The sequence below is a fragment of the Calidris pugnax genome, unplaced genomic scaffold (genome assembly GCF_001431845.1).
Source record: "Calidris pugnax isolate Ruff unplaced genomic scaffold, ASM143184v1 scaffold11, whole genome shotgun sequence".
NCBI classification, from domain to species: domain Eukaryota; kingdom Metazoa; phylum Chordata; class Aves; order Charadriiformes; family Scolopacidae; genus Calidris; species Calidris pugnax.
Window position 1 is genome coordinate 5,276,207 of NW_015090803.1, and position 19,000 is coordinate 5,295,206.

The following is a 19,000-nucleotide window of genomic DNA, read 5'->3' on the forward strand; positions in this document are numbered from 1 at the left end:
CGACCGGGTGGCGGGGGGCAAACGGGGGCCCGGCGGGGAGGGAGGGCAGGGAGGGGAGGGGAGCGGAGCGGCGGGACCCGTCGGTGTTCATCCCCGGTGGAGGTGGAGCGGGGGGAGCCGGCGGGGTGCGTGTCTGCCGGCGTTTCCTTATTTATTGATGTTTGCAGCATAGGCGGTATTTCTCCCCGTTAAAAAGAGTTGATCCATTGAAGTTTTTATTTGACTTTCCGAAGGGAACAGCAGCAGCAGCAACAACAACAACAGCAATCCGTCAAGTTAAAAAGCCAAATGTGTTAATTGTTAACTAAATATAGCAGAGGGAGGCTTGAAAGCTGCCGTGGGTGGATTGATCAGGCAGCCGCATGAGGAAAAGGGAAAATCGTCAGCCTTTAGGAAGCCGTTTGCCGGTGGCACCTGTTCTGCTGCCTGGCAGGAGCCCCACAGCTCCCTGGTCCCCTGAATCCTTGCTCGCCCTCCTGTGATCCAGGCGGTGGAAGCAGAAACACAGGTTAAAAAAAATGTAATAAATGCCAGCTCTGACTCAGGAGGGCGAATGAGAGATTTTTTTCCTTTTTTTCCCTATAGTATACTCTTTTATTATTTTAACAACACAAAATTCAGACATTCAGGCTGAGCCATCTGCTAGTTATAGTAACGTATTTAGCTTTTATTTACAAAACTTAGTCTGTTGTAAATATATGTTTGCATAATTGATAGACTGTGGATCTTTTTATAAAACGATTTGTTTTCCTTTTGCAGTTCAGTTCTACCTGTGTGTTGAGACAGTTTACTAGATTTTCTGGTTCCCGTTTTCCCAGCTCTGACTTCTGAATAAACATTTGAGGGGAAAAAAAAAAGCCAGAGAAAAGGGTTTGCTCTTTATAAGAAATTTCTGTAGTGACAAGGTAATTTTCAGGAGACTTTAATCATAATCAATACCATTGCATTACTTAGCAGTATTGCCTTACAGTGAGGAGCATGAGTTCTCCCCCTTCCTTTGGACCGTAAATAACACAAGTTTAAATGTATAGCCTTTTTTTTAAGTGAAGAAGCTGGACTAAGTCACTGGAAGGTACAGCCCTTCACTTTCTCATAGAACAGCTGTTTAAGGCACAATAACAACAGAAGTTTTGTGAAACTGGATGTGCCTGCTTCCTTCCACACAAGACTTTTTTTTTTTTTCTTTTTTCTTTTCTTTTCTGCTAACTGGCTCAAAATCATCCTTCATGTTAGTCCTGGGACCCTTAAATCAGTCTCAGGCTTCCTTCAGTTTATTTGAATTGTTGACCTTTGGATGAGCTGGTGTGCTCCATTGTTACTTGCTAACGATGGAATAATCCAGTCCTGATGGACCAGTTGTGAAACTGAGGGCGCTGCTGCCGGATGGTCCCGAGGAAATTTAAATGTCCTCTGCGCTGGAAGAGGGAGGATTTAGCTGTGGTTTGTAACAGCTTTTAACTGTGCAGACTCTGATGTTCAGAGCTGAAAGGGCTCAAACCAAAGTCTGTTAGAGTTGATGGAAAATCTCCCATTGATTTTTAGTGGTTTTGGATCGAGTCTCGTATGAGCTAGCGTTGAGCACATCATGGCTACTCCAAATTGTTCAGTGCTTTTGAAATTCTTTGCATATCCAAGTCATTATGTAAAGTCAAATTTATTGTGCTGTCTCCTTCTCCTGTGTGGGAATGTTCTTTTGCCGAGTAGAAAGTGGTGGTGGTGTTTTTGTTCACTCTTTCATATGCTACAGCATTAATTATCTTATCCGATCGCTCCCTGTTATGAGAGGACAACCTGTATCCTTCTTCCAAACTCCCCTCAAAATGGGGGGGATCTTGGAAAAAGCAAGTCTGCTTTCTCTGAAGGCTGCTTACCCTGCAGTCGGGTTTCTTCAGGTATTTTTCAAAGAGTTTACAGCAGCAGGGCATCTGAAGTTGTAAGACATGCTTTCTCTTGATGTGCATGTTGTGCTTCCCTTGTTTAGTATATGGATGTTTGCTGCTTTTTTTTTTTTTTTTTTTTTAAAAGGTGAAAGGGAGAAAGTTGTAAGTGATAACAGATACTGGTATTCCATAAAGAAGCTCATAGAAAACACATACCTGTGGTAGGCATATATCCTTTCCTGGCTTCCCTGATGATGATGAGCAGGATTTTTCCTCTTGGCTATATGTAAAAACCCAGCCAAGAGAAAGTAGGGAGGAGAAGGATTACTAAACTTAAATCATGAAAGTTTGTCAGAGTTTATTGTCTAGTGTAGCCTGTCTTGAAATTTGATTCTATTTGGATGGGAATCAAGAGATGAAACCTCAAAAAAGCCACCTGATTTGAGGCAGGACATCCTCCAGCAAGAATCTCATTTGCTACCGGAAGGGTGAGACCAGGAATTTTGGCTCCTTGGAAAAGGAAATTCTGGAGCTCATTATCTCTCCTCCATCATATTCTGGTTTACTGATTTGGGGTTTGCTTATTACTAAAAGTTGAAGAAGGCAAAAGAGGTGTGCATATGAAAGAAGCTCAGGTAAATAACCTGTGATGAGGGAAGGATAAGAAGGAAGGCAGCACGATTTCTGGTAGCCCTTGTGTCTTGGATTTCCTTCTAGGACATGGGAAGTGCTAATTCTTCCTGCTCTTTAATGGGAGATGGATGTCATGGCAGAAGGCAGAGCTGTACTGCTGGATACAGAGCTGCATATTTCCTCTCTCTTGTCCTCTTGTATGCTAGATTTCCAAAGCATGTGGGAATCTGGCACTGGGAGGAAGGGAGGAGATATCACTGGGGCACTGTCCACCTGTATTGAGGCAGCTCATCCATTAGATAGTATCACCAGGATCTAAGTTTATGAGTTTTCTATCAAGCAGGGTCTTGATCAGGAAAGTTTTTCTTATTTTTTCCACAGTTTGTCTTTGTTCCCTCCTTTCCAGACGTTGGAAATGCTTACGTATATAGCCCTAAAGTCTCTCCTGCATTGTTCAGACAAACAAACAAGGAAATAAATAAACACATGCTATTCAGTAGCTCCTCAGGTTTAGGAGAGCAGATTTCTGCTAAGTCATGAAGGCACTGCCCTTCTTGTGTCTGCTTAATTGAGGTCAGGCCTCTGAGTGGTTGAGGAGGTCTGTAGTGGCAAATGCACTACAGGTGTGTTGGTCCAGGGGTCTGCTTGGCTTCATTTATCCCATCGAAGAAGTTAGAATAATCGAAGTGGCAGTGCTGCTTCTAACGCTTTTTGAACTTGTTACTGTGCAGCAGAGAAATACTCTGTCTTCTCAGGGATGAGCTAGGTTTTTACATATTTTACAGGGATAACTAAACAAGTAACGCATGTATTACAAGAGCCTTTGTTATGAAAACCAAGAGTAGACTATAAATAAACTTAATTTCTGTGTAAAGATTAAATAACTGTATTTCTTCAGTTCTCTGTTATTTTATTGGCTGTATGTGGTCCAAGAGGGCATTTTGAATAAAGCAATTGAATCTTGCATAACTTGTTTCTCTCATTTAATTCACAACACGTGAATGAGATTGTTTCCATTACTCACCACCACTACTTTCCTTTAAGCATGGTTCTGGTAGGGGGACACCGCAAGTAAAAAGATCAGTTGCAAAAGTTGGTTCTGTTGTTAACCTTTTCAGTTCATGGTCACACTGCCAAAGTACATCTAACAGTCTGCAACTAGACAAGATGAAATTGTAAGCAAATAAAGTGCCTTTATTAAATAACAAAATTAAGTTGCGTGTTCAGTTCTGAATGCTTTTGATCATAAAAATTATCATTTTACTCTGACCTATTTTAGCTTACTAGAAATTGAATGTCCTGTGAAGCTTAAACCAATAAATTAGTCAAAGAATAAAGGAATAAACTGCAGTTTAGAAAAACTCACTGTATATCCTCAAGTGTCTTAAATGTACATAAATTTAATAATTCTTACTGATGAGTTAAAATGGTAAATACTCTTATGTTATGATTAGATTATACGCATGAAAGCAATGTGATCATTCTAGATTACAGAACTGTTCTGTGTCCTCTGGTGACCCTAACCCAATAAATTAGGGTTCTGTTTTCCATTGGAAGAAATAAAAGGGCTGATTGTCAAGCTGCCTAATAGGAAGGTAGAAAACAGGGCAAGAAGATCAATGTCTCTTCAAGTGATTTTAAAGTCAAAATGTAAGTCTTCCCTTTGGGTGAGGAAGGAGTGAAGTTGGTACACGTGGAACTAAATTACTTGCATGTATGCATACACAATGCATACTTTTCTGTCTTGGATAGAAGATCATTAATTTTGCTCACCTGCTAAATATTTTTTCCTATTCTGCCACTGATGTTTGAATGTGTTTCCTGGATGACTTCATTTGAGTTGGTAGGAAGGGACTGTAAGCCACAGGTAGAGCAGCAATGTTGCTTGACTGTGGGATGTGCTTTGAAACAGCTGCTGTGTAGGAAAATAGAGGAGCTCTTTGAAGAAGATCAGAAGTACTTTTCAACTGCATAAGTAGTTGGATCATTGGATAATTGCTCAGTAACTGATAACGTAGTGACATGCATGAAGATGAACCATTTGAAAATATTAACAAGAAAAATATACTTATGTGGGTAAGAAAGCTGCTTTCATCACCATTGCAAGTTGGCTTCCTTGAGCCGTGTGACATGTTTGATCTCATTATCTACATCTCTACAATGTTCTTGAACTCTGGGTCTTTTCCTTTCTCACGCTTCATGGATTTACAGACCTTCAGGTCTTTCTTCCACTGCCTTGGTCTTGTACCTTGGCCTCCCTTGGTGCCCTGTTAACTCTGCACCTCCCACCCATGACTTTGTGTTACTTTCCTTGGCTCAGCTGTGCCAGCAACTTGCCATGTGCTCCAGCCAGGCTGTGCTTCAGCAGGTATGAAGTGGTGCTACTGCTTCTTAGTTTCCTAACTATAGAAAGAATGAGCACTAAAAAATTGAAAATATTTCTTCTTTAGCATTGTTTTTCCTCTGGCCTTTAGCACAATCTTATAATTCCTGGTCCATTTGCCTGCCTCCTTGCAACTCTTGATGGGTAGGATTGCCTTCATGTGACAACGTACCATCTGTTTTCTAGCCTTACATTAAAATAATTTTATTTCCATGGTTCATTAACTTATTCCTGTTTCTCTCTTTTTTTTTTTTAATATTTCAAACAACTTTTTAAAAAATGTGGTGTGTTTGTGTGCAAGGTGCTTCGAAGTGTAATTTGGAGCTGCAGCATTTCTGTATAAGGCTTAGAATAACTTCGTTCATGGCTTCAGGGAATGGAAGGGTTTATCCTGAACCTTCTTTTTTAAGTTTGGTGTTTTACCTTCCATATAGCATTTATTCTCCTAAAAAAGATAAGGTGAAATACATTATCCAGTTAGATAAACAGGGAAAGATTCTGTACAGAGTTGTATCTGTGTAAATCCAGAATATACATGCCCATGTATGTATGCACTAAAAGAGTATTAGCCTATAAAAATTTCATTTTTAAAGTAAAATAATTACTTCCATTAAATATTAATGTATAGTTTCATTTCTACCAATACAGCAAAAATTATGTCTGGAACACAGAGTACTTTCTATGCAGTGCTGAACTGCATATAATGTATGTTGTGCCCATTTCACTGATGTGACTTACTGAAGTGATTTCGTTTATTGAAGTGTTCTACGTGACCAGAATAAAACAGCTTAGTTGGGCCAGAAGACTTGGATCGACTGTTTAAATGCATAAGTTGCTGATTATTAAGGTAATGACATCAAGCACTAAGGAAAAGAAATACCAGAACTAAGGTTGATTATGCAGCCTTAAATCGGGTATCTTTGAGTGTATGCAGATAGACTAAGGTTTAGAGTCCATGGATGGTCCTGCTTCACTTTTCAGGGTTATGTAGTAGTAGTCATGTTGGAAAACTACAGTTCTTAAATTTATTTGAAATTACGGAATTTCTGAACACCAGATCACAAGGAATGCAGTTGGTTATGTAGAATATGGGGAGTGTGTGATCCTTGCCTGTAAATTGTACACACGTAACAGTAATTCATCACTGGTTATTGTGAATTTTGAGTTGAAAATCACTTAACTCTACACCATGAAGGTGTCTACCCTGATTATCCAACTTAGCATTCAACTGTTGCTAACTGCTGAGCAGGCTCCCTGCCTCTGATATTTCACCCTTTTCTCCTTTGCCAGAAATAGGATGCTAGATATCTTTTTTCCTTGAAGAGTCTGTGCATGGAGATGCCATCCTCAACCTCGTTTCCCCATAGTCTGTCCCTTGCCCTGGTTGCTGAATCTGGCAGATGTTGAAGGCCACGGTTCTGCTGTTGGCAGAGTGAGTTGCACTGTTATGGGTTCCTTCTGACAGGGTCTTCTTGCCACCAAAAGGGATATGTCAATGACAAGAGTCCTGCTTGCCATGGTGTTGACTGGACTCTGTGGTTTTGTCTTCTCATCTTTCTGCATTACTAAGTGTTGTGTTCTGTGTTGGTGATGGTTTTTTTGTCCCCCGTCCCATTGCCTTTTGACACCTCCCTCCCTTGCTCCCCGACTTGGCAGTTCTGCTACCTGAGTATGTGACCACATAAAATTTTGTGTATAGGAAAAAAAACCCCAACATTTCCTTTGCCTACTTCTGCAGAAATAGCAAGACCATTTTGACTGGTTGAACACTAGCACAGGTTGCCCATAGAGGTTGTGGTGTCTCCATCCTTGGAGATATTAAAAACCCAGGTGGACATGGTTCTGGACAACCTGTTCCAGGTGACCCTGCTTGAGCAGGGGGGTGGAACAGACAGTATCTAGAGGTGCCATCCAGTCTCAGCCATTCTGTGACTGAAACTGTCTGAAAAAGTTGATCTTGAGTTGGGTAGTCTGATATGGGGAACTGCGGTTCACTTGGTTAGAGATGAGCCAAGTAAAAAAATAATTTAAGATCAATTTGTTTAATGGGAAGTGTAGAGCACACTTTCAAAATAAGCTGGTTTACCAGGCTTGCCCATTAAAAGTTCAGAGGAGTCAATAAAAATATTATGAATTCATACCAAAATAACAGAGAGGAAATCTTACTACTTCTGTCTACACAAACAGCTCAAGCTGCTCTGTAACTTTGAAAAGTGCCATAAATTCATTTTCATGCACACATCGAAGTTGTGAGCTTACTTAAAACTTAGAAACAAAATTTGTGCTCTTGCCTTTACACATCAGGGGCCAATGTTCAGGATCATTGCCTTTGAAAGAGTCACATGGGCATAAAAAGTAGCCAGGACTTGGCTGCTCTTTAGAAGTAATTTTCTGATCATGCTTTGCTCATAGGAATGTAAGTATAAAAAGCCAACTCTACGTAAGCAAACTACTTCATGGACCCATGCCCTCCCCTCTTTTGTGACCTTTGCTGCCCAGTGTGGCTCCCAGAGCTTTTCCAGAGATGTCTTTCTTGGGTTACATGTCTCTCCAGTGAGAAACCCAAGTTCTGAAAGAAGGGAAGTGGTGGAATTGCAGCCACAAAGCCTGCACTCAAGCAGATATCTTCCCTCTCCCGTTACTACTGCACCTACTCAATGAGGCAGCCCTGTGGGGACCAGTGTGGACACCGTCTGGCAGCCAAGGCATGTACCAGACATCTCCTTACCTTTGCTCATAGCTCGAGCCCATCCATAAATGGCAGCTGATAATTCATGCCCATAACATAAATTCACACCAGTTTAACCCGTGTTTTGCAACAACACTGCAGGCTGCCCTTTTTTCCAAAAGCTTTCTATTTCTCAATATTTTTTACATATTTTATTTCCTCAACTTGGGAGGACTAGCAGGGAGGCTTGTCAGCAGTTAACCTCGGAGACAGAAGGCAAAGGAGAAGTGGATTGCTGACAGGATATTGTTCGCTGTCCGGGCAAGAGTAACGTGCAATAAGGCGAAAGGCTTGAACTCCCTTCCTTTGTGATGTTCAAGTGCAAGCCAAGTCATAACTTGAGCTCAGTCTCCTCAAAACACGTCTGTGTAGATATAGCCGTAGTTCGTTTTGATGATCGTGAGTCTGCTGCTGAGTTAATTGATGGTGCAAGAAAGAGATTTAAAGGCAGACCTTTACCACTCATAAGTTCAGATCTACAAGATCAAATCTAGTGTCTGAATTTTTTTTTTTTTTTATGTTTTGTTGCTAAGGATTTTTTGATAGATCATGCTTAATCTTGGCAGTATTTCTTTAGGTCTTGCTTCTTTAAATAGCTTTGGAAGAGTAAAACATTGTGTACTTTTGCAAAGATCTCCTGAAGTCAGTGAAAGCCATTTGTGGACATGGGCAGCTGAAAGAAGGAAATGCATTTGTGTGCCCTGGGCCAGTCTGTGTTTGGGAAAGGAGAGTTTTATAGTATAACTGTGTGGGCTTTGGAAAGTAATCTAATCTAAAAGAGCTTGATACAATTTGCAAATTAGGATTGTGAAAACCTCAATATAATTTTTTCTTCTTGAAGAGAATAAGTATTTAAACCCAGAAGGAGCAGTACCCAGGAGGAATTTGAGAGATTCACCTTGGCAGATGTTGCAAGGCATGGGAAGAATAGGACTAAGCTTTACCTATTGCTGTGTGAAGGTTGAGAGCTGCAATCTCCTTTAGGAGATCCAAATTTCACAACACCCAGGTGATGGTGTAACAGGAAGAAGGGTGTGGGCAAAACTACAGAGCGACATATGAGTAATTCAAGACCTCACCTGTTTTCCCATCTGGAGAGCAGGGCTAAGTGGAGAAAGCAGATGGGCAGATCAGAACTTGGAGTTTAAACGCTTACTTTTGCTGAGCTTATCTATATTGAGGATAATCTTTGGGGATTCATGTTTGTTGCATGCTTTTTATATTTTTGGATGGATGTTTTTTAATTGAGTCAGAAGAAATGATGTCTGGTGTTACTCATTTTATACACAATATCAGAACGGCAAGTCTGAGCTACTAGGATAGAGCCAGCAGATGCCAGCAGTCTTTGTGATACTTCACTGTTAATTTACCTAGGATGTGTTTTCTTCAATGATGTTCCTAATAGGGAACGAACTACCTTTGTAATGATGTCAAAGGGGTGGAATTACCATCTCATTTCCATGTGAAAAAGTCTTGGTGAGTATCCAAGGGAGATTATGACCTTAAGGAGTGCCCAGAAGTGATGTGTTAGAAAAAAAAAAAGTTACAATCCTAACAATGATTTTTGAAATTCAGTAAGCATTATGTATTTCTAAAAAATACATATCTTCCTGCAATATCTGAAATCAGGGGTCAGGACTCCAAAATGAAACTCAGTATAAGTAAAGATGAGATTGACTTTAGTGGTTATTACTGCCTGAGAAACGAGAAAGGCAAGAATAAAGGTAGGTGATACAAGCTTAATAATTTCCAAAGTTCATCAGTTTTGTGAGCAAAATGATCTGCTTACAGTGTATTTTTCAGATAGAAATAGTTTTATCTCCAGTACTAAATTTGGAATCGGTATGCCCAGCCATCTGCATCTGTATATGTCAAGCCTAATATCTTGATTTAGGGATTAAATTTATACTGTGCTCTTGTTTGTTTTTCTTCAGACTTTTGCTATATCACTGTAGATATTTTTCTGATATAAAGTGGTGTCTCACTGATTAATTTTGTTGTATTTCTTGTTTATTGATACCTTTAGTAAAAACTTAGCGAAAGTTTGTAAAAACTCTGTATAAGAGTACTTATGCCTTTATATGTCATTTAGCCAGTGGCATTAATATTTAAAGCAATTATTGCTCTTCCCTTTTTAATGCAAGTTAATGTCTTCTAATATAACAAAACCTACCGAGTTAAGACACTGTATTCTTTTGTTATCTCTGGATGTGCAGCAGAGCACGTATTTTTGTGTCTTCTGAACATTTTGTAGATTCGTAACTGAATTCCTGGTAGTAAATGCATTATATTTTTGAGTCAATAAATTTCATTTTCTGTCAACACTTATCTTCAAGTTATGTTTCTGCTGAATTACTTGTTGTTGATTAAGAGTAATTTTATCTCTTTGGTTAAAGCAAGAAATTGGGGCATTATTAGGGTGTTGGCCTTGATGTTTCCATAACAGGTTAGCTGCTTTGATCTGGCTGTGTTGACAGTAAAATTGAGTCTTCTGCTTGGACGTGTAGGAGAAATACGTGTTTGGTTAGACCGTTATCAAATTGGAGGAAGTAACTAGAATAGGTAAAGCAAAGACAGGCACAGTAACAATAAAAAAAAAAAAAGAGGAAAAAATTAAGCAATGCAGGGTCATGCAGAACGCTGTTGTTTTGCTGATACAATTTATGGCTGTAAGCAGAGGTCATGGTGTCACTCGATGGTGATCCCAGCTCTGCCCAGCTTTGTACTGGTTTCCTATGGCTCGCATAAGCCCAGTCCTAGAACACTGCGTTCTCTTTTGCGTAGCCCTCCTTATTTATTATTTTTTCTACACCAGAAGAGATTGAACAGAAGAGAGTTCAGGGAGGAGCTGGAAAAAATAATAGAGGGAGCGAAAGGCAAATGGCATTAGTAAAGACGACAAGGTTTCTGTGTATGTGTACTGGTGGTGTGTGTCTGAATAGTTGTGAAGGGTAACTGTAAGAAGTGAAAGTGGCTTTTAATTTTAACCAAGGGACATCCTATTGGAAGGGATGGACCTAGGACTTATGTCTGTGTGCGATGGTGTTATCCCCTTGAAAGTGACTGGTAGGAATCTAAGTTGTGTAAAGCACCAACAGGGGTATAATGGGAAATGAACAACTCTGGTAGGGTGAGGGAAAGGCAGCTACTGAAGTCCTATCTTGCGTGATTATTTTGGGTAGTTGTGACATGTTCTGATTTTGAACACTAAACAGTTCCTTTGACCTAATTTAACTCTAGTATAACAACATTGAAAATATGGGCCACTTACATGAGGAAAAGAAAAAAGGAAAATATTACACTAAAAATAGGAAATACTTCAATGTGAGTATTTTTTCTTAATTAAACATTCACAATAATATAAAGCAAAATACAGCAAAAATAGGATTCTGTTGTATTTGCCTAATATAGGTATATATAAACTTGTAAGCTCATGTGACATTTTAGATTTTATTTCATTTTCCCTTTAAGCTTCAGACTGGCAGTTACAGTGCCCTAAAGGGGTCTTTATTCTAGTTGAAGTGCTCTGATTGCACTCGTCTTTTCTTCCTTTTCCTTTTCTTTATGGTAGTGTTGTAAGTTTTGAGGATTGTTGGTGAAGAAATGCCATCTTTTCTGTTATGACCATTGACAGCTGAAGCTACTTGGTGCCTTTTCAGTGATCTTAACAATCATCAGTAAGCCAAAAAATGAGGAGTACCTCGTAGAATTGCTGGTTACGTGCACATGTGACCCTGATTCAGAAGTGTAAGTGTCTGTAATTTAAGAAACTTGTAGGACAGGTTGTGTGATCCATTCTGTGGTTGGCCATCTCACTAGCTGTCTGGTTCTTCTCAAAAAAAAAAGCTATTTGAAATGTTACGACCGTTTTTTAGAAACTTGTGCTTTAAAATCATATGATGTCAAAAAAATTGAACTGTGAATAACTATGTGAAGGTTGTAGATTGGTCAAAGCATGAGAGATTACACTTCAATACCAACCTGCTGAGAGAAGTACACAGGGAAGAACGGAGGGAAAGCACCCCTGTCTCCATGTCAGAACTACCAGGTTTGGTACTTGTTCCCCTTGTTGCTTGGTACCCCAGCTGGGCACCGCTCCCCAAAATGCAGTGGCCATACCCAGCCTTGAACAGAGGTGTCCTGGTAAAACTTCAGTGCTCTTCCCAACTTCCCAAAAAAACCTAACATGGCTATTTCACCCTTGTGAAATTTTCAAATATATCCTGACTTCCTTAATTTCAGAACTTAGCATTGCCAAGTAAAGAGCATTAGTCCTAACATTTGGACAACGTCCATTTCAACTTTCCATTTGCATCTTTTTCTAATAGAGTGGTGTTCACAAAGAAAGCAGGTTTGGTGCATGACTTTTCCTATCTTCACATAATTCCTTATTGTCCACAAATTTGATCATCCTTAATTTTTTTTTTTTTTAAGGTCTAGGATGTTCTGCATTAGTCCTTACAAGTAAACCTTTCAGAAGGTTATATGAGAAGGCGCATTTACAGTACAGTATGTTTATGGTCTTTAACTCTCGCCGTCACTCCAGAGCCACCACTCTCAGCTGCTGAGATGTCACAAGGATCACAAGCTGCCATTTAATTTTTCTTTTAAAACTGCTGATGGGCTTCGCAGGTGTCTGGGAGGCTGTGCAGAGTAGCTGGCAGCAAACCGTTGTTGGCAAAGTCCTTACAGACAAATGGTGCTTTGAATGGACATGATATAAGCGTATCTTTCATAATCTTCATTCTCCCTTCCTACTCCCTAGAGGAACTTTGGGAGCCTAACAGCGAACTTGGAAACGTAGCGTTAGAAATGAGATGCGTATGGGAGTAGCAGTAATGAAGGGGAGAGTATTTCACCGCAGCCAGTGATTGTCTGGAAATGAATTCCCCAACAGTGAATTCTCAAAGTGCTAGGAAGTCGTCTGATAACACGTAGTGAAAATGAGCATTGTTCCCGCGCGTTATAATGACAGTGTCAGCTTTGCAGAACTGCTTCCCTGCCAGGGCTCAGCCTTTCAAAGGGCTGCATTGTCCGCAAGGGTAGCGCAGTGACCCACCAAGAACCACAAAATCACCGTGCCGTGGTTGGGTTGTGTCATCCAAATAAAAATCCCTCTTCCATTTGTTCCTGCATATATTTAAGATTGTATTTACCCGTTTGTACGTCTGTAAATGGTGCTTTACAGACATATGAAAAGACATAGTCTTCCCGAGCTCTTCTGACACATTTTTACCTAATTATGGCTATTTTCTATAGCTTTTTCTAATTTTTAACACTTTATTAGGAAGAAATGCACGTAAGTGATTCAATTTTCAGTGCAGTCTGTTTACCCATGCTAGAAATTATTCTTTAACTCTGTGTGTTTGCTTTTTTAAGGATATCATGACTCATTATTTACTCATGGGTAATCATCTTTAGTAAACAGTGCGTCTTGTGAGAGCTAATACAGAGCTTCGTGTGTATCAGTTAGAGAGAGAGAGACCCTTCGATTCAAAAGCTCCTGCCAGCTGTCACCCCCACAGCTATTATCACCTCATAATATAGAGCTCGCTACAAAGTATCAAAAGTAATGTTTGTATTTAGAGAAACAGGAAAGCTTGCAAATAAACCAGAGCTCTGCAACGGGTATGACTTCAGGGCTGCAGCAAAATATACTCTGGCATATAGTACTGCAGATTTCTATTTTGTAACCGATCTATTGCTGTTATGTTTGGTTGGTATTTTATACTTTTTCAATTAATGAAAGAAAAAAGAATTGGCATAAAATAAAATAACTTAATCCTATCCTTTTTCTGTTATGAGAAAAAAATATGCTTTGTCTCTATTATCAGTTACTTTCCTTAAAACTATATTGTAGGTTTAGATTTTGAATCATTCTCTGGCTGACTAAGTGTTGACTCTCTCGTTTTGTCTCCTATTTATAAAAGAAGTGAAAAGATTTAGCTCATGAATTTTTCATATAGACTGTTTGAGGCCAAATCCTGTCCTCAGTTACGAGTCGGTGTCGCCGGTTACCAGCCTGAGTCAATGGCAGTGTTGTGAACGTATTTCAGCGTAGTACTGAGGCTTAAATGTTTTGTTTCTATCGTGCATATGGGGGTAAAAATTAAGCAGATGATAGATAAACTGATTATAAAAATAGATAGGAAATAGAGGTTCATTTTCCAGCCCAACATGCTGCTGCCAGTACTGAAGCAAGAGTAAAACCATTACTCACTGCCCTGCGGGTGCTGCACCCTGCAATGAATGAGTACCATATTTTTAAATATCTAGTAACATCATGAAAAACTGAAGTTAAAGTAGAAGTTCAGATCCTAATTACTGCAACTGCCTTTCCTTCTGCGGTGCTGTCAGCCAGAAAATCTGATTATATTTTTAAACTTTCCGAAACAGACTTCTCTTTTTGACTTCTTAGGATTTGTCTGTGAAGCCAAGAGTGAGGGAAGGTGTAGTGCAGGAGGCAGCTTTATGTGCCTTCATCGACAGCTTTCGGATTGACAACATCCCTCCGAAGTTTCACTTTCAGGGCAGCCCTTGCCCCCTGTATTCTTTCAGCCTCCAAGATTTTCTGTACTTTGAAGTTAAAAACCAAGTTAACCTTTGACCAAGAATTTCAAAATCACCTGATGGAAAGCCCTTCCCTTTCTGCTGCCTGACAAATGGAAAACCCTCCTCTGCTTACAGGATTTAAAACTCCTCTGTAGAAAAGACCTGAGGCTTTATTAATTCTGACTTGCAGTTTTTCTGGATAATTCTTTTTAGGAACAGGCATCCCTATTAAGTGTTTGGAGCTCTTCCTTGCTTTTTAACCTGGAGAACAGAAAACTGGGCAAAAAATAATAAGAGAGAAAAATGTTAGTAGCACTGCTGTGATGTGAGGACCTTACCCACAGCTGGGGGTCTGCCAGGTAAATACAAGATTGCTTTCAGCCTTACCAGCTTGAGACCTGTCTGAAATAAAAGAAGAAAGCAAAACCCCAAAAAAACGAAAGGGAAATGCAGCCCCATCCCCATGTTTTTTTTGTTTTAATGAGGAACAAATTCCCCTTGCGTTGAGACAGCTTAAGGTTGTTTTGCTTCCTGTTGCTTGTCTAGTTCAGCATCTATTTTCTGAAAAAGGGCAGAGCATTAGCTGTGTCTGGTTTCGCAGTCCTCTCCAGCCGGTGGGCATGGGCCGTCTTCTCAGCCCCTGTACGCAATCTCAATGGAAGGCAGAGAACATTTTCTGCTCTAAGGGTAGATGGCATATCTTATATTTGAAATTCTGGTCACTGCTCCTTGAATGAGCATCCTGAGGTTTCTGAATGATTCTGTTAGCGGTTTCGTGGACTTCTGTCCTCCTCATGTAAGGCTTTTCCAAACTGCCTTCCGCCCCTGTGTTTGGGGAGCTGACAGACGTGCTGGTGTGCTCTGCCTCCGGGAGGGCTTTGTGTCAGCGGGAGCTGGGCACTGGTAGATCCAAGGGAAGGCACCTCGTTCCAGGCTGCTCAGTGAGTTAGCACAGCGGCCACTGCTGTCCTACATCCACCCTGGTGCTCCTGCCAGGATGCTTCACATGGAGGTGGCACTCCATCAGCCGTGCACGGTAGCACTGGAGGCACGGTTTGGCAGATGGGCAGTTCTTATTCTTGGAGAGAAGGAGACTTGCAGGCTGCATCCCTGTCTGCAGAGCTGGTCGAGCGGTCGGTGTCTCTCACACTCGTTGGTAGCCCGGCAAGCTCAGTGCTGTCTTTGCTTGTATGCTGTGTGCTCGTGGCTGAGACTGGGATAGTCAGAGATTCCTGCTCATGATCCAGCTTTGAAAGCAGCGGCGTAGGACAGTTTTAATACCCTTTCAGGAGACGAAATGTCCCTGGAAGGGACATTCTGTCTAACGCAGGCAGCGTTGTTTATTGTGGGACACACAGTGTGGGAAGGCAGGCATGACACGAACTATCTGTTACTATCAGGAAGATGCAAGATGAGTCTTTTAAGAGAAATCATAAACATGTTTGGCATATATACACAATAAAGTGTCTCCTGTAAGACTCATTCTTCCCCTGTTGCCTAATCAATTTGGTACGTTGTTTTTGAAGGTTTGATTTCTTTTATGCTTTGCATCTCCTTCTGGTACTCAGATGTCTGGCTGATGAGGTCTTTTGATGCTATGTGTTATATTTATAGCCCTTATGAACTTGTCTTGCAAAATCACTAGATTGTAATCACTCACTTCTTTGAGTACTGAATCCTAAATATGCAGACTTGTTGGCACTGAGTGAGCTTTATTTTTCTATCAAAATACATTAAAAACAAGTCAGTCTATAGGAGCTGGCTGTCTCGATAGGTTTAGGATTAAGGTATCGGCTTTACCCAGTGGCAGCACTGAGGTGGGTAACAGTAGATAGATGGACGGAACTATTGGGGAAGAATTAACTATTAATTTAATTATCTTGGAGTTATAAACTGATGTTTTACCAGAGCTGGTCTATCATTATCTGTTTCGCTCTTTCTGTGGGCAGTTCCTGATCTCTCCAAGTCTGCTGCTGAATGCCATTTTGAAAATCCTTTCAAGGATAATTGCTGCCACAAAGGTGGATATTCTTACATTCTGTGTGTCGCCTGGGTTATAAAACTGGTGATGTCTCTAACTACCCATTTCCTTACATTTTCCTCTTTTCCTGAAATTTAGAAAAAGAGGTGTTAGGGAATGACTCTGGTAAAACGGATTGAGTGACCTTGATTTTTGAAATCCCGGATTTTCTTTGTGGAATTTCCTCGATGTTTCTTAACTTTTAAAATTATTTTCTGTGGAGAGTTAAAATTCTCAGAGAGGTTGTTAGACCTAGAATATGAGCCATGCTAACTGAACAAATAACATTTCCTATTGAAGCCTGTCTGAATTGATATCTGCATGGCAACATAAACACAGAACGGAAGAAAACAGGAGTTTTAGAATCTCAAGAATCTGACAAGTCCCTGTTCTTTTGCTACTAAAATATCTTAAAAATGGAGAGAAGGCTCATAAGGGGCTGTGTTGGAGATAGGCAATATACTCTACAAAAGCAAAATTTTAGCTTTCGGCTTACATAATAGGGGAAAATGTCACTGCAGATTATATTAGTTGCACTAAATGCTTATCTATTAAAAGCAATTGGGTTTTTTTCGTGCTGTGCTGACATATAGAGCTGATGTCTTCTGTGCTGTAGAGTTAAAGCAACATGATTTCAGCTACGCTGAATTTTATTTTTTCCCCCAAAATCCACGTCTGTCAGTCAATTTACAGAACTTACTAGGAATTACGCATATAAAAGTTTTGCAACAGGGAAGCAGGCTGCTGCCCCACTGGTTCCTGCTTTTCAGTGTCTTTTCACATGATTGCAAGTTTTTGCTGCACAACAGAAGCAATCGTACACAAACTCAGGGCAAAGCAGAATTTAAGAGTTCTGAAATGTCAATTCTTCAAGCTTTTTTTGCGGGCAAACTGCTACTTATGAGAGTTTTGCTGGGTAAATTTTTTTGGATTTTGACCCTCAGCGTTTATATTCCATGGTAGAAATACGATACATTTGGTTTAAACTCCTAGAGGCACAGTGCTTGAAATGGGCTGGTGTGGCACACATACCACCACCTTAAAAAAGTAGACAAGCTTTTGTTACCGCTGTTTTGATTTTTCTTCTAACACACAGGCATAAGTTGTTTAATTTGTGAGAAATCTATAATATGATTTTTTCTCCCCGTGTAAGAAACAGGCTTATTTTTGTGTGGTTTTGTTTTTTAACTTCTCATTTGAAAGTCTTTGCTGTGGTGTTTTGTTTTGTTTTAGGAAAGAAACCAGCCAAAGTGGGCTTTTCATTTTCTCCAAATTATGGTGCTTCTCTGATATTAGTTAAGGAATTTATTTTTGCTGGGTTTTGATACTAGATACAGGATCTTAAATTTTCAAAAGTGACTCATGATTTGGCATGAGGCCATTTCAGAGTGCATAACCTAAAACATCTGAAAGATGGTATTCAGTTCTTACTGGAAACAAGGTTCCATTAAAGACATTTCAGTTTGTCAGCGAAATGCCCAGCCATCCAAAATCAGCACTTGTATGTGCAAATATAGCTTATTGGATTTCCTTTCAGGCTGTGATTGAAAGCTTTTCATAATTTGAAAAAGTTAGAAGATTAAAAGCAAACAAATTTGTACATCTATCTGTAATTACATAATACAATGTGATGTGATGATATTATAATTTATGATATAATGTAATTTATTATAAAACAATTGCATTATTGCCTGTATTCTTGCAAAAGGAAGGCAAGCAGGAATAACTGATGGCTAGACAGTGTGTTAGATTTTCATTTTTCTTTATGCTACAGTCAGGCAGATGGTGTAGTTGCATAGCTATAAGCTATTATGATCTTGATTTCCTAAATTCTAGGCAATACTAGCTGGATAATAGGAGTCTCCATAATTTTCTCTTTACAATCCTTAAAACACTGAACAATTTTAGTGGCTGTTTCTCTTTTTTTTTTTTCCCTTTTAGTTGGTGATGGAGCTGCTACCAACAAGTGATTAGGGAACAGCAAACATCAGTTTGTCAATCTGTGACTCCTCGGGGCTGTAGCAGGGGGAGGCAGCAGCAGCAAAGTTGCTGAGTGGCCTGACATCAAAGAAAAGGGTAAATCTTACAGAGCAAAATGTAAAACCTAGCAAGAATTCTCAAAACAGCAGCACTACAAAAGTGCCATCAAATGGCAATTTATAGATCAATAGAGAAAAGCAGAGCACTGTGTTTATTTCTGCCAAGGAGAGGTTTTTCAGATTTTTGTCATCAGTAAATACCTGCAGGGATAATTTGAGTCAGTACCTTGTCACCAAAATACAGCTATGAAAACTGTAAGCATGAGCTTGTTGGTGTGTTTCATTCCTAAACACTGGCTGTTGTCTCTTCACTGCTATAACAATGGGGAAAATCATTTGGACATCATAAACAAAAAAGTCTGATTTCAAATAGATGAGACTATCACAGCCATCTTCTGTGTTTGCAGCATCGCTTTCAGTGTAGCATAAAAGGAGAAATTAAAAAATTATTTAGGAGTTCACCATGGATGCATCCCATGGGACAGGTTTACAGTTTATTATTGTTTTGAGTGCAGAAGCCAGGTTAAAAAAAACAAAGAAATCTAAAATGGTTCCATGAAACAGGCAGATGTTCATCAAAATAAGAACTGTCAGCATTTGGTGGAAGCCATGTTCATAGTTAATCATTTTGATTCTTTGTCGGTGAGGAAACCACAGAATATTCTATCCAAGTTGTTAAAGATGCCATCCAAAATGCTATCCAAGATTTTGATTAAAACAGAGTATGCCTTTTGCACAATGAGATGTTATGGCTGGATCTAATTA

The 19,000-nt window shown here is 39.8% G+C and overlaps 1 protein-coding gene across 1 annotated transcript in view; it reads left to right on the forward strand.

The window, feature by feature from the left end:
* Window positions 1–19,000, forward strand: part of THRB (thyroid hormone receptor, beta) — a 158,090-nt gene that overhangs the window by 329 nt on the left and 138,761 nt on the right. The gene's annotated exons all lie outside the window — the stretch shown is intronic.